Source organism: Cherax quadricarinatus, chromosome 2 (assembly GCF_038502225.1).
Source record: "Cherax quadricarinatus isolate ZL_2023a chromosome 2, ASM3850222v1, whole genome shotgun sequence".
Classification (NCBI taxonomy): domain Eukaryota; kingdom Metazoa; phylum Arthropoda; class Malacostraca; order Decapoda; family Parastacidae; genus Cherax; species Cherax quadricarinatus.
In genome coordinates this window covers 44,374,926-44,392,425 of record NC_091293.1, presented here as the reverse complement: position 1 = coordinate 44,392,425, position 17,500 = coordinate 44,374,926, and the positions used below count along the sequence as shown (strand labels likewise).

The following is a 17,500-nucleotide window of genomic DNA, read 5'->3' as shown; positions in this document are numbered from 1 at the left end:
TTATGGATGCTATGTTATTTTCATACTGTCGCTGGGCCTCCCTCCTTACCTGTACATACTCGTTCATGGCTCTGCGACCGATCTCCCTATTTTCATGTGTTCTCTGCCTTCTGTACTTTTTCCATTCTCTATTGCACTTTGTTTTTGCCTCCTTACACCGTCGGGTAAACCAGGGGCTCGTTCTGGTCTTCCCATTGTTTCTGTTGCCCTTGTGAATAAACCTTTCCACTGCCTCCTTGCATTTTGTTGTTACATGTGTGTGTGTGTGTGTGTGTGTGTGTGTGTGTGTGTGTGTGTGTGTGTGTGTGTGTGTGTGTGTGTGTGTGTGTGTGTGTGTGTGTGTGTGTGTGTGTGTGTGTGTGTGTGTGAGTGTATGTGTATGTGTGTGAGTGTAAGTGTGTTTGTGTGTGTGTGTGTGTGTGTGTGTGTGTGTGTGTGTGTGTGTGTGTGTGTGTGTGTGTGTGTGTGTGTGTGTATGTGCGTCTGTCTGTCTCTGTCTCTGTCTCTGTTTCTCTGTTTCTCTCTCTCTCTCTCTCTTTATATATATATATATATATATATATATATATATATATATATATATATATATATATATATATATATATATATATATATATATATATATATATATATATATATATATATATAAACGGCATGGTTGCCCATGGCTAACCAGCAGCATTCTGAAATCCATTGATAAGAAACACCAATATGAAAAGCAATATAGACAGGGCTTAATACACAAAGATATTCTTAAACAATATTCAACAGTTCTCACCAAATTAATAAAGAAAGCCAAACAACTGTACTACTCCAGCAGATTCACTGACACAAGAGGAGATATAAAAAAAGACCTGGAAAACACTTTCCCAGATTCTGGGGACCCACAAACTGAAAAAAACAAGAATATTGTTCTAACTAAACCTCATGAAACACCACTGCATCCCACTGACACAGCTAACAAGATAAACGACTTCTTCTGAAACATAGGATCTAATCTCGCCAGTATAATCCCACGTACCAATGGCCGTGCCAGTGACTACCTAGATGGGAATTTCCCAAATTCCTTCTATCTTGTACCAACTGAGCCCACGGAAGTCACCGCAATCATAAAGTCACTTAAAAATAACTCTGGGAATCTGTCTCACGTCCCACCATTATTGTACAAGCGAGCGGCCCATGTCCTTTCGCATGCTATTACATTACTTTTTAACAAGTCACTAGAAACTGGCACTTTCCAGACACTACTCAAGACAGCAAGGGTTACACCAATACATAAAGGTGGTGACCCTACAGACATAAACAACTATAGGCCAATATCAAACTTACCATTGCTATCCAAAATCTTCGAGAAACTCGTGCACAGGAGACTATATTCATTTATAACGTCACAAAACATACTCAACCCCTGCCAATTTGGATTCAGGAAAAATAAAAGCACTAATGATGCAGTTATAAAAATGCTAGACCTGCTTTACACAGCACTGGAAAATAAGGAATATCCGCTAGGAATTTTTATTGACCTAAAAAAAGCGTTTGACACAGTAGACCACGGCATCCTACTCCACAAACTTGACCACTATAGTATAAGAGGCCATGCGCTTGCATATTTTAAACCCTATCTTTCTAATAGGTATCAGTATGTCACCATTAAAGACACAGCCTCATCAGTACGGCCACTTGATACTGGAGTTCCGCAGGGAAGTGTCCTTGGACCCCTGCTCTTCCTCATTTACATCAATGATCTTCCAAACATATCCCAACACCTGAAAAACATTCTCTTTGCTGACGACACGACTTATGTCATCTCCCACCCTAATCTTGCCACCCTGGACACCATTGTTAACGAGGAGCTGCTCAAAATATCGACTTGGATGACAGCCAATAAACTTACACTTAACACTGGCAAAACCTACTATATTATGTTTGGTAGCAGAGCAGGTGTTGCGCAACTTAACATTAAGATCGACAACACTCTAATTGCCAGACATAATGAGGGCAAATTCCTTGGCCTATACCTCGACAACAACCTAAATTTCAGCACCCATATCCAACACATAACAAAAAAGGTGTCCAAAACGGTGGGGATCCTCTCCAAGATACGATACTACGTACCGCAAACTACCCTTCTCACACTATACCATTCACTTATATATCCATACCTCACCTATGCTGTCTGTGCTTGGGGATCAACTGCAGCAACACACCTAAAGCCAATAATAACCCAACAAAAAGCCGCAGTAAGAATAATCACTAAATCCCATCCCTGGCAACACCCCCCCCACTCTTCATAGATCTAAACTTACTCCCTGTTCAGAACATCCACACTTAATACTGTGCAATCTATATCTACAGGACTTTAAATTCCAATATTAGCCTTGACCTAAAACGCTTTCTTGATAGTTGTGACAGGATCCACGGGCATAACACCAGACACAAACATCTCTATGACATTCCCCGTGTTCGACTAAACCTTTACAAAAATTCAATGTATTTCAAAGGACCTAAAATCTGGAACACCCTACCTGAAAACTCTAGAACTGCAGACACATTCATCATTGTCAAAACTACAATTAGAAAACATCTTATCTCCCTGATCCACCCCGACAACTAACTACATGATAACCACCTGGTGGTTCACAATTACACTCACTCACCCACTGACTATAAACCCAGAAATACTAATCTTAAAATAATAAATCCTAACTAGTCATAAGTTTGCCTATGATACTCTGATATAGACACCTTGTATTGTGCCAAAACAAAAGCATTCACATTGCTAAACTCACAAATTATGATGTAGTCACTTAGCCTTAATACCATAATCTGTAAGGATTTAATGTTAAGATTTAATCTAAGTCTGTTCGAAATGCCTAGCCATGCTAGGTGTCCTAGTGGCCCCTCTGTAATTAGTATTTTATAACATGTAAACCACACAATACCCAAAACCTGTAAACCCCACATTGTAACCCTTATAGAGAATAAACTTGAATTGAATTGAATATATATATATATATATATATATATATATATATATATATATATATATATATATATATATATATATATATATATATATATATATATATATATATATATATATATATATATATATATATATATATATATATATATATATATATTTCGGGGTCAACGCCCCCGCGGCCAGGACTGTGACCAGGCCTCGCGGTGGATCAGGGTCTGATCAACCAGGCTGTTACTGCTGACAACACGTAAACTGACGTACAAAACACAGTCTGGCTAGTCAGGTACTGACTTTAGGTGCCTGTCCAGCGCCTTCTTGAAGACAGCCAGGAATCTATTGGTAATCCCCTTTTTCAATAATGGCAACCTGTTGAACAGCCTTGGGCCCAACACACTTATTGTGTTATCACTTAGTGTACTCACGATGCCCCTACTTTTCAATGGGATGATGTTGTACAGCCTGTCTAGCCTTTCGCTTTCATTGAAAGTGATTTATGTGTGCAGATTTGAGACCAGTCCATCTAGGACATTCCAGGTATAAATTATGTGCCTTTATCCTCTGTGTTCCAAGGAGTACAGATCAAAGGGACTCCAAGCATTCCCAGTAATTAATGTGTCTGATGGAACTTATTATAGATGCAGTGAAGGTTCTCTGTACATTCTCTGGAATGGAACTGTTAGTGTACAACAGTATTCCAGCCTAGAGAGAACAAGTGATCTAAAGAGATTCATCACTGGCTTTGCATTCCTTGTTTTGAAAGTTCTCGATATCCATCCTATCATTTTCCTTGCAGTTGTGATAGTGACACTGTTATGATCCTTGAAGGTGAGATCCTCTCACATTATCACTCCCAAGTTCATCACATTAGTTTTTTGCTCTATTGTGTTCTTAAAATTCGTTTTATACTCCGTTCTAATTATTATTTACTCAAGTTTTCCATAATGGTGTAACGAAAATTTGTCCTCATTTACAGTCGTTGGAAAACTTGTTTTATATCCGCTTCGGCAAGTTTAGCTTATTAGGCACTGCAAACCTGCCTGGATTTTCGACTCATTTCTTCAACACTGAAAATTCCTGATGATATGCTGCTTGCAGTCCGAAAGGTCTAGAGCTATCATTCAACTTCTCCTATGGTTATATATATATATATATATATATATATATATATATATATATATATATATATATATATATATATATATATATATATATATATATATATATGGGAGTGGAGGAACAGTGATGAAGGCCTACTGGCCCATACAAGGCAGGTCCTTATCAAAACCACCACTACCCAAAGCTACCCAAGAATTTACTCTCGTACCCACGACACCAATCAAACCCAGCCCCTCCAACTCATATATCTGTTCATTATCTTTTTAAAGCTACCCAGGGTCTGAGCCTCGGTTACCCTACTCGGAAGACTGTTCCACGCATCTACGAATAAAGTCATCTAGACCTGAGAGACTTCAGCAATGTCAGCCTGAGTTGACAGACTTCAGTAGAGCAATAAGAATATGGTCAAGTATTGCATCAAAGGTTGATCAACAAGGACAACATCTAAGGTTGATCATCAAGGACAACATCAAAGGTTGATCAACAAGGACAACATCTAAGGTTGATCATCAAGGACAGCATCAAAGGTTGATCAACTAGGACAGCATTAAAGGTTGAACATCTAGGAGAGCATCAAAGGTTGATCAACAAGGAGAGCATCAAAGGTTGATCAACAAGGACAGCATCAAAGGTTGATTAACAAGGACAGCATCAAAGGTTGATCAACTAGGACAGCATCAAAGGTTGATCAACTAGGAGAGCATCAAAGGTTGATCAACTAGGACAGCATTGAAGGTTGATCAACTAGGACAGCATTGAAGGTTGATCAACTAGGACAGCATCAAAGGTTGATCAACTAGGACAGCATCAAAGGTTGATCAACTAGGACAGCATCAAAGGTTGATCAATTAGGACAGCATCAAAGGTTGATCAACTAGGACAGCATTAAAGGTTGATCAACTAGGACAGCATTGAAGGTTGATCAACTAGGACAGCATCAAAGGTTGATCAACTAGGACAGCATTGAAGGTTGATCAACTAGGACAGCATCAAAGGTTGATCAACTAGGACAGCATCAAAGGTTGATCAACTAGGACAGCATCAAAGGTTGATCAATTAGGACAGCATCAAAGGTTGATCAACTAGGACAGCATTAAAGGTTGATCAACTAGGACAGCATTGAAGGTTGATCAACTAGGACAGCATCAAAGGTTGATCAACTAGGACAGCATCAAAGGTTGATCTACTAGGAGAGCATCAAAGGTTGATCATCTAGGAGAGCATCAAAGGTTGATCAATTAGGACAGCATCAAAGGTTGATCAACTAGGACAGCATCAAAGGTTGATCAACTAGGACAGCATCAAAGGCTGATCAACTAGGACAGCATCAAAGGTTGATCAACTAGAACAGCATCAAAGGCTGATCAACTATGACAGCATCAAAGGTTGATCAACTAGGAGAGCATCAAAGGTTGATCAATTAGGACAGCATCAAAGGTTGATCAACTAGGAGAGCATCAAAGGTTGATCAATTAGGACAGCATCAAAGGTTGATCAACTAGGACAGCATCAAAGGTTGATCAACTAGGACAGCATCAAAGGTTGATCAACTAGGACAGCATCAAAGGCTGATCAACTAGGACAGCATCAAAGGTTGATCAACTAGGAGAGCATCAAAGGTTGATCAACTAGGACAGCATCAAAGGTTGATCAACTAGGAGAGCATCAAAGGTTGATCAACTAGGACAGCATCAAAGGTTGATCAATTAGGACAGCATCAAAGGTTGATCAACTAGGACAGCATCAAAGGCTGATCAACTAGGACAGCATCAAAGGTTGATCAACTAGGAGAGCATCAAAGGTTGATCAACTAGGACAGCATCAAAGGTTGATCAACTAGGAGAGCATCAAAGGTTGATCAACTAGGAGAGCAACAAAGGTTGATCAACTAGGACAGCATCAAAGGTTGATCAACTAGGAGAGCATCAAAGGTTGATCAACTAGGACAGCATCAAAGGTTGATCAACTAGGAGAGCATCAAAGGTTGATCAACTAGGACAGCATCAAAGGTTGATCAACTAGGAGAGCATCAAAGGTTGATCAATTAGGACAGCATCAAAGGTTGATCAAATAGGAGAGCATCAAAGGTTGATCAATTAGGACAGCATCAAAGGTTGATCAACTAGGAGAGCATCAAAGGTTGATCAATTAGGACAGCATCAAAGGTTGATCAACTAGGACAGCATCAAAGGTTGATCAACTAGGACAGCATCAAAGGTTGATCAACTAGGACAGCATCAAAGGCTGATCAACTAGGACAGCATCAAAGGCTGATCAACTAGGACAGCATCAAAGGTTGATCAACTAGGAGAGCATCAAAGGTTGATCAACTAGGAGAGCATCAAAGGTTGATCAACTAGGACAGCATCAAAGGTTGATCAACTAGGACAGCATCAAAGGCTGATCAACTAGGACAGCATCAAAGGCTGATCAACTAGGACAGCATCAAAGGTTGATCAACTAGGAGAGCATCAAAGGTTGATCAACTAGGAGAGCATCAAAGGTTGATCAACTAGGACAGCATCAAAGGTTGATCAACTAGGAGAGCATCAAAGGTTGATCAACTAGGAGAGCATCAAAGGTTGATCAACTAGGACAGCATCAAAGGTTGATCAACTAGGAGAGCATCAAAGGTTGATCAACTAGGACAGCATCAAAGGTTGATCAACTAGGACAGCATCAAAGGTTGATCAACTAGGAGAGCATCAAAGGTTGATCAACTAGGACAGCATCAAAGGTTGATCAACTAGGACAGCATCAAAGGTTGATCAACTAGGACAGCATCAAAGGTTGATCAACTAGGAGAGCATCAAAGGTTGATCAACTAGGACAGCATCAAAGGTTGATCAACTAGGACAGCATTAAAGGTTGATCAACTAGGAGAGCATCAAAGGTTGATCAACTAGGAGAGCATCAAAGGTTGATCAACTAGGACAGCATTAAAGGTTGATCAACTAGTACAGCATTAAAAGTTAATCAACTAGAACAGCATTGAAGGTTGATCAACTAGGACAGCATTAAAGGTTGATCAACTAGTACAGCATTAAAAGTTAATCAACTAGAACAGCATTGAAGGTTGATCAACTAGGACAGCATTAAAGGTTGATCAACTAGGACAACATTAAAGGTTGATCAACTAGGACAGCATTGAAGGTTGATCAACTAGGACAGCATCAAAGGTTGATCAACTAGGACAGCATCAAAGGTTGATCAACTAGGACAGCATCAAAGGTTGATCAACTAGGACAGCATCAAAGGTTGATCAACTAGGACAGCATTAAAGGTTGATCAACTAGTACAGCATTAAAAGTTAATCAACTAGAACAGCATTGAAGGTTGATCAACTAGGACAGCATTAAAGGTTGATCAACTAGGACAACATTAAAGGTTGATCAACTAGGACAGCATTGAAGGTTGATCAACTAGGACAGCATCAAAGGTTGATCAACTAGGACAGCATCAAAGGTTGATCAACTAGGACAGCATCAAAGGTTGATCAACTAGGAGAGCATCAAAGGTTGATCAACTAGGACAGCATCAAAGGTTGATCAACTAGGACAGCATCAAAGGTTGATCAACTAGGACAGCATCAAAGGTTGATCAACTAGGAGAGCATCAAAGGTTGATCAACTAGGACAGCATCAAAGGTTGATCAACTAGGACAGCATAAAAGGTTGATCAACTAGGACAGCATCAAAGGTTGATCAACTAGGACAGCATCAAAGGTTGATCAACTAGGAGAGCATCAAAGGTTGATCAACTAGGACAGCATCAAAGGTTGATCAACTAGGACAGCATCAAAGGTTGATCAACTAGGAGAGCATCAAAGGTTGATCAACTAGGACAGCATCAAAGGTTGATCAACTAGGACAGCATAAAAGGTTGATCAACTAGGACAGCATAAAAGGTTGATCAACTAGGACAGCATCAAAGGTTGATCAACTAGGACAGCATCAAAGGTTGATCAACTAGGAGAGCATCAAAGGTTGATCAACTAGGACAGCATCAAAGGTTGATCAACTAGGACAGCATAAAAGGTTGATCAACTAGGACAGCATCAAAGGTTGATCAACTAGGACAGCATCAAAGGTTGATCAACTATTACAGCATCAAAGGTTGATCAACTAGGACAGCATCAAAGGTTGATCAACTAGGACAGCATCAAAGGTTGATCAACTAGGACAGCATCAAAGGTTGATCAACTAGGAGAGCATCAAAGGTTGATCAACTAGGACAGCATCAAAGGTTGATCAACTAGGACAGCATCAAAGGTTGATCAACTAGGAGAGCATCAAAGGTTGATCAACTAGGACAGCATCAAAGGTTGATCAACTAGGACAGCATAAAAGGTTGATCAACTAGGACAGCATAAAAGGTTGATCAACTAGGACAGCATCAAAGGTTGATCAACTAGGACAGCATCAAAGGTTGATCAACTAGGAGAGCATCAAAGGTTGATCAACTAGGACAGCATCAAAGGTTGATCAACTAGGACAGCATAAAAGGTTGATCAACTAGGACAGCATCAAAGGTTGATCAACTAGGACAGCATCAAAGGTTGATCAACTATTACAGCATCAAAGGTTGATCAACTAGGACAGCATCAAAGGTTGATCAACTAGGAGAGCATCAAAGGTTGATCAACTAGGACAGCATCAAAGGTTGATCAACTAGGACAGCATCAAAGGTTGATCAACTAGGACAGCGTCAAAGGTTTGCTTCTAGCAGAGCTTCAGTTACTATCACTGGGGAATTACCATCACTCAGGACAACCTGTACCAGACACAACACAGGTATAATTGTTAAGAAGATATCTCCATCACAGAGCGAACCTGAGAGAACTTATACACGGCAGGGAGACAGACAGAGAGACTGAGAGAACTTACACACGGAAGACAGAGGAGAGAATTGAGACAGGAGAGTGTTCGAAGTGTTTAAGATATCTAACTGCAATTACAGTGCTAGTCACGGCATTATGCCGCCCCTCCCCCACACACGTACCAAAACACAAACACATACCATGAAAGATTATAATATATATATCTGCACACTTACTGAGGTTTTAATACTTGGTGCGCAACAAAGGCTGTCTACAACTCTCACACAAATTCTTGAGGGCTTGGGGAGGTATATTATTCCATGCCTCATGTAGAACAGCCTCCAGCCGCGGGATGAAACTGAAATCCTTGCTCAGTAAACTTCGTTTCACTATTGACCAGAGGTTCTCAATAGGGTTTAGGTCTGGGAAATTGCCTGGCCTGTCATTAAAGAACCTCACTTCACAGTCCTTAAGCCAATGAACTACAGATTTGGTGGTATGACACAGTGCACTGTCCTCCATAAAAACCGTAGCCCCACACTTGTCAAATGCCTGAGGTAACTTGTTACACAATAACTCCAGGTAATTATACTGGTTCATATACTGGTTTTTGGGAAGCATAATGAGTTCACCAACACTCTGAGCACTGAAACACCCCCAAACCATGAGCGAGTCTGGGTGTTTGGTGGTCCCACAGGTGTAGTGTGGGTCTAGCAGGTCACTACCTCTGGGTCGGTACACGTCACCCACGGTTACAGGTGACGGTGAAGGTTGCTTCATCACTCCAAAGTACTTCAGACCACTGTTGAGGATTCCAGTGATATTTCTTTGCATAATCCAGCCTTCGTTTCTTCTGTGACATGAAGAGGATCGGTTTCTTAACCTAGCAGTGACTACTGTAGCCCAGTTCTTATACATGTCTGTTAACAGTTCTTGCAGACACCTATGAGAGAAGATGTGGGTTCTTTTCTTTCAGTTCTCTAGCAGTTATCTTAGGTGTACTCTCTAACTGCTTCTTTAACACAGTTAAGGTACGAACAGATGTCTTCTTCGAGGGGCCAGGCTGAGGTTTGGCAGACGGTAACTGGACACCATCACCAGCCTTGAAGCGCTGCACCCAGTTCCTCACTGAACGCTAACACACACCAACATTCTCCACTATTTCTATCGTCTGGTGCCCAGCTTTGTGAAGCCTATGATTTGAGCTATAGTTTCGAGTGTTAAAGACTTTCTTTTACCCATAATCAAACATATATAGCCCCAAAACCAAAGGGAACAACGAACAAAAGATGGGGTGGATGAGACAAAAGTGGAACACTTCCTCAAACCACGGCAACTACGTGAGCACTGAGGAGTCACTGTGGAGTGTGATGGCAGGCCGTGACGTCATGCTAACGGCTGCTACCCGGCATAATATAATATATATATATATATATATATATATATATATATATATATATATATATATATATATATATCTTGTCGAATAGGTAAAATTGGACAGTTAGCAAGAAGTCATTTAAAATTAAGTCCTTCCTAAAATTTTCTCTGTACGTTTAAAGATATATTTTTTCATTTGTGTTAGTATAAAAATTAATAATTTTGTACCAAAAGACCTTTACAAAACTTACCTAACCATATTATAACAAGCACAATTTAAATTAGCCTAATCCAACTAAATTTATTTCAGATAAGTTTACAGTAATTTACTAATAAACAAACACAATGAAATATATTTTTTTTTACTTAGGTTCAGAATGATTTTTGCGAAATAATTACATACACAAATTTTCGCTTTCCTTATTCGGCACTACTATGGTGTCCCTTGTGGGACACCATAGTCGTGATCTCATCTTTGGGAGCTACAGTGTCGTCACTTGTAATTATTCTGATTGCTCCCACTGTGTTACCTTCTTCGATTTTTTTGTTAATTTGTGCGCAAATTTTCTCATTTTCAGTAGAATTTTTCGTGAGTCTACCTCACAGAGGTAGAATCATGACAAGCCACGGGGGAAGGTGGTGGAAATCTTTAGCCACGAGGAAGCGGAAATCTTTAGCTCAAGTACTTTCACACTTCTGAGTGTGTCATCAGGAGCTATGCAGTGTTGCAAGATTAGCAACTGAAGAAGTGAGGGGAAGTTTTCTCTGAGTAGGGTAGCGTGAGCGACTCCAAAAAACATATCCTCTAAACAAGTGATCCAGGTCATTGTTATTCGGTTATATTTTGTGGGAAATATTATGATCCTCAAATATCCTACATTCAACTAGTATAGAGGTCAAAAAAAAAGTCCAACCAAGAGAAAATATATTAAAAAAAACACATTTTTTTTATAGCAAGTGTAAGAATATTTATTACAAATGTGAAAAATATCCCATCGATGAGAAGCCACCTTTCTCATTAGATACTGTGAACATTTTAACCACAGCAACCTTAATAATGTGAGAGGCTACATCAAGGCTCGACATTTTCATGTAAGGTTCTGGATTCTCATTTCCAGTATAAAGTCTCGTAAATTATTTACACGTCAGTTCTGAAATTTACTCCGGAAAAAAAGGGATAAGAGGTTACTTACCCATTCAACTAATTTTGTAGGTAACGGAAGCCACGAGAGGAATATTTGATGGAGAGGAATATTTGATGGAGAGGAATATTTGATGGAGAGGAATATTTGATGGAGAGGAATATTTGATGGAGAGGAATATTTGATGGAGAGGAATATTTGATGGAGAGGAATATTTGATGGAGAGGAATATTTGATGAGGAGGAATATTTGATGGAGAGGAATATTTGACGGAGAGGAATATTTGATGGAGAGGAATATTTGATGGAGAGGAATATTTGATGGAGAGGAATATTTGATGGAGAGGAATATTTGACGGAGAGGAATATTTGACGGAGAGGAATATTTGATGGAGAGGAATATTTGACGGAGAGGAATATTTGACGGAGAGGAATATTTGATGGAGAGGAATATTTGATGGAGAGGAGTATTTGACGGAGTGGAATATTTGACGGAGAGGAATATTTGACGGAGAGGAATATTTGATGGAGAGGAATATTTCACGGAGAGGAATATTTGATGGAGAGGAATATTTCACGGAGAGGAATATTTGATGGAGAGGAATATTTGATGGAGAGGAATAATTGACGGAGAGGAATATTTGACGGAGAGGAATATTTGATGGAGAGGAATATTTGATGGAGAGGAATATTTGACGGAGAGGAATATTTGATGGAGAGGAATATTTGATGGAAAGGAATGTTTGACGGAGAGGAATATTTTATGGAGAGGAATATTTGATGGAGAGGAATATTTGACGGAGAGGAATATTTGATGGAGAGGAATATTTGACGGAGAGGAATATTTGATGGAGAGGAATATTTGATGGAGAGGAATATTTGACGGAGAGGAATATTTTATGGAAAGGAATATTTGACGGAGAGGAATATTTGACGGAGAGGAATATTTGATGGAGAGGAATATTTGACGGAGAGGAATATTTGACGGAGAGGAATATTTGATGGAGAGGAATATTTGACGGAGAGGAATATTTGACGGAGAGGAATATTTGATGGAGAGGAATATTTGATGGAGAGGAATATTTGACGGAGAGGAATATTTGATGGAGAGGAATATTTGATGGAGAGGAATATTTGACGGAGAGGAATATTTTATGGAGAGGAATATTTGACGGAAAGGAATATTTGATGGAGAGGAATATTTGATGGAGAGGAATATTTGACGCAGAGGAATGTTTGACGGAGAGGAATATTTGATGGAGAGGGATATTTGATGGAGATTAATATTTGATGTAGAGGAATACTTGACGGAGAGGAATATTTGACGGAGAGGAATATTTGATGGAGAGGAATATTTGATGGAGAGGAGGATTTGACGGAGTGGAATATTTGACGGAGAGGAATATTTGATGGAGAGGAATATTTGACGGAGAGGAATATTTGACGGAGAGGAATATTTGATGGAGAGGAATATTTGACGGAGAGGAATATTTGATGGAGAGGAATATTTGACGGAGAGGAATATTTGACGGAGAGGAATATTTGATGGAGAGGAATATTTGATGGAGAGGAATATTTGATGGAGAGGAATATTTGATGGAGAGGAATATTTGACGGAGAGGAATATTTGACGGAGAGGAATATTTGATGGAGAGGAATATTTGATGGAGAGGAATATTTGATGGAGAGGAATATTTGATGGAGAGGAATATTTGATGGAAAGGAATATTTGACGGAGAGGAATATTTTATGGAGAGGAATATTTGACGGAGAGGAATATTTGACGGAGAGGAATATTTGATGGAGATTAATATTTGATGGAGAGGAATATTTGACGGAGAGGAATATTTGTCGGAGAGGAATATTTGATGGAGAGGAATATTTGATGGGGAGGAATATTTGACGGAGAGGAATATTTGATGGAGAGGAATGTTTGACGGAGAGGAATATTTGGAGAGGAATATTTGACGGAGAGGAATATTTGACGGAGAGGAATATTTGGAGAGGAATATTTGACGGAGAGGAATATTTGACGGAGAGGAATGTTTGACGGAGAGGAATATTTGATGGAGAGGAATATTTGACGGAGAGGAATATTTGACGGAGAGGAATATTTGGAGAGGAATATTTGACGGAGAGGAATATTTGATGGAGAGGAATATTTGACGGAGTGGAATATTTGACGGAGAGGAATATTTGACGGAGAGGAATATTTGATGGAGAGGAATATTTGACGGAGAAGAATATTTGACGGAGAGGAATATTTGATGGAGAGAAATATTTGATGGAGAGGAATATTTGATGGAGAGGAATATTTGATGGAGAGGAATATTTGACGGAGAGGAATATTTTATGGAGAGGAATATTTGACGGAGAGGAATATTTGACGGAGAGGAATATTTGATGGAGATTAATATTTGATGGAGAGGAATATTTGACGGAGAGGAATATTTGATGGAGAGGAATATTTGATGGAGAGGAATATTTGATGGAGAGGAATATTTGACGGAGAGGAATATTTGACGGAGAGGAATATTTGATGGAGATTAATATTTGATGTAGAGGAATATTTGACGGAGAGGAATATTTGACGGAGAGGAATATTTGATGGAGAGGAATATTTGATGGAGAGGAATATTTGACGGAGTGGAATATTTGACGGAGAGGAATATTTGACGGAGAGGAATATTTGATTGAGAGGAATATTTGACGGAGAGGAATATTTGACGGAGAGGAATATTTGATGGAGAGGAATATTTGATGGAGAGGAATATTTGATGGAGAGGAATATTTGATGGAGAGGAATATTTGATGGAGAGGAATATTTGATGGAGAGGAATATTTGATGGAGAGGAATATTTGATGGAGAGGAATATTTGATGGAGAGGAATATTTGATGGAGAGGAATATTTGATGGAGAGGAATATTTTATGGAGAGGAATATTTGACGGAGAGGAATATTTGACGGAGAGGAATATTTGATGGAGAGGAATATTTGATGGAGAGGAATATTTGATGGAGAGGAATATTTGACGGAGAGGAATATTTGATGGAGAGGAATATTTGATGGAGAGGAATATTTGACGGAGAGGAATATTTTATGGAGAGGAATATTTGACGGAGAGGAATATTTTATGGAGAGGAATATTTGACGGAGAGGAATATTTGATGGAGAGGAATATTTGATGGAGAGGAATATTTGACGGAGAGGAATATTTGACGGAGAGGAATATTTGATGGAGAGGAATATTTGATGGAGAGGAATATTTGATGGAGAGGAATGTTTGATGGAGAGGAATATTTGACGGAGAGGAATATTTTATGGAGAGGAATATTTGACGGAGAGGAATATTTGACGGAGAGGAATATTTGATGGAGAGGAATATTTGATGGAGAGAAATATTTGACGGAGAGGAATATTTGACGGAGAGGAATATTTGATGGAGAGGAATATTTGATGGAGAGGAATATTTGATGGAGAGGAATGTTTGATGGAGAGGAATATTTGACGGAGAGGAATATTTTATGGAGAGGAATATTTGACGGAGAGGAATATTTGACGGAGAGGAATATTTGATGGAGAGGAATATTTGATGGAGAGGAATATTTGACGGAGAGGAATATTTGACGGAGAGGAATATTTGATGGAGAGGAATATTTGATGGAGAGGAATATTTGATGGAGAGGAATATTTGATGGAGAGGAATATTTGACGGAGAGGAATATTTGATGGAGAGGAATATTTGACGGAGAGGAATATTTGATGGAGAGGAATATTTGATGGAGAGGAATGTTTGACGGAGAGGAATATTTGATGGAGAGGAATATTTGACGGAGAGGAATGTTTGACGGAGAGGAATATTTGATGGAGAGGAATATTTGAGTCTCGGGGAGCCTTTAAAAATTTAGAGATCAGTATTCTTAACTCACTGATAGTGTTATCAATTCTTGTATTGCTCCTTATTACTTAAACTAAGAGAGAGAGAGAGAGAGAGAGAGAGAGAGAGAGAGAGAGAGAGAGAGAGAGAGAGAGAGAGAGAGAGAGAGAGAAAGAAAGAGAGAGAGAGAGAAGAGGAGGGAGCAACGCTGATGAATGGGATGCAGCTAATGAGGAGAGAGAGGGAGGGATAGGGACAAGATTAAGTGACAGATACGATAGATGAAAGAAACAGAGAGAGAGAGAGAGAGAGAGAGAGAGAGAGAGAGAGAGAGAGAGAGAGAGAGAGAGAGAGAGAATAGATCAAACGACAGATATGCACATAGACAGAGTAAGAGAGAGACAGAGAAAAAAAAAAGACAGGAAAGAGGAAATAAAGAAGAGTGGCGAGGGAACAGATGATGATGTTAGAGAGAGACAATAAGGAGCATCATGCAGTCTCGGGTTCTGCAACAAAATAAAATTCAAGAAATACGCTTATTCTAAATTTTGAAGGAAAAAACCCACCAAGTTTTCAAAATAAATGCTCCGTGTACCCCCTCTCCCCCCCCCAAAAAAAAGGGCCTCCGTTTTAATTTCTGAACAAATAATTCCATAAATTTTTTTAAATCTAACGCTCCTTGTAAATTTTCTAAATTATATCTAAAGATGTAAATATATACAGAAATTTCATTAGCTTTAGTTCAGTATTGTTCTAGATTTAGATTTTTTATCAACTAAGATTTAGATTTTTTATCAACTAAGATTTAGATTTTTTATCAACTAAGATTTAGATTTTTTATTAACTAAGATTTAGATTTTTTACTAACTAAGATTTAGATTTTTTATCAACTAAGATTTAGATTTTTTATCAACTAAGATTTTGATTTTTTATCAACTAAGATTTTGATTTTTTATCAACTAAGATTTTGATTTTTTATCAACTAAGATTTAGATTTTTTATTAACTAAGATTTAGATTTTTTATTAACTAAGATTTAGATTTTTTATTAACTAAGATTTAGATTTTTTATCAACTAAGATTTAGATTTTTTATCAACTAAGATTTAGATTTTTTATCAACTAAGATTTAGATTTTTTATTAACTAAGATTTAGATTTTTTATTAACTAAGATTTAGATTTTTTATTAACTAAGATTTAGATTTTTTATCTAAGATTTAGATTTTTTATCAACTAAGATTTAGATTTTTTATCAACTAAGATTTAGATTTTTTATCAACTAAGATTTAGATTTTTTATTAACTAAGATTTAGATTTTTTATTAACTAAGATTTAGATTTTTTATCAACTAAGATTTAGATTTTTTATTAACTAAGATTTAGATTTTTTATCAACTAAGATTTAGATTTTTTATTAACTAAGATTTAGATTTTTTATCAACTAAGATTTAGATTTTTTATCAACTAAGATTTAGATTTTTTATCAACTAAGATTTAGATTTTTTATCAACTAAGATTTAGATTTTTTATTAACTAAGATTTAGATTTTTTATTAACTAAGATTTAGATTTTTTATCAACTAAGATTTAGATTTTTTATCAACTAAGATTTAGATTTTTTATTAACTAAGATTTAGATTTTTTATTAACTAAGATTTAGATTTTTTATCAACTAAGATTTAGATTTTTTATCAACTAAGATTTAGATCTTTTATCAACTAAGATTTAGATTTTTTATCAACTAAGATTTAGATTTTTTATCAACTAAGATTTAGATTTTTTATCAACTAAGATTTAGATTTTTTATCAACTAAGATTGAGATTTTTTATCAACTAAGATTTAGATTTTTTATCAACTAAGATTTAGATTTTTTATCAACAAAGATTTAGATTTTTTTATCAACTAAGATTTAGATTTTTTTATCAACTAAGATTTAGATTTTTTATCAACTAAGATTTAGATTTTTTATCAACTAAGATTTAGATTTTTTTATCAACTAAGATTTAGATTTTTTATCAACTAAGATTTAGATTTTTTATCAACTAAGATTTAGATTTTTTATCAACTAAGATTTAGATTTTTTATCAACTAAGATTTAGATTTTTTATCAACTAAGATTTAGATTTTTTATCAACTAAGATTTAGATTTATTATCAACTAAGATTTAGATTTTTTTATCAAC

At 37.3% G+C, this 17,500-nt stretch overlaps 1 long non-coding RNA gene across 1 annotated transcript in view; it reads left to right on the top strand.

Moving 5' to 3' along the window:
- The window catches only part of LOC138853343 (uncharacterized), a 316,881-nt gene that overhangs the window by 276,875 nt on the left and 22,506 nt on the right, over nt 1-17,500 (top strand). The gene's annotated exons all lie outside the window — the stretch shown is intronic.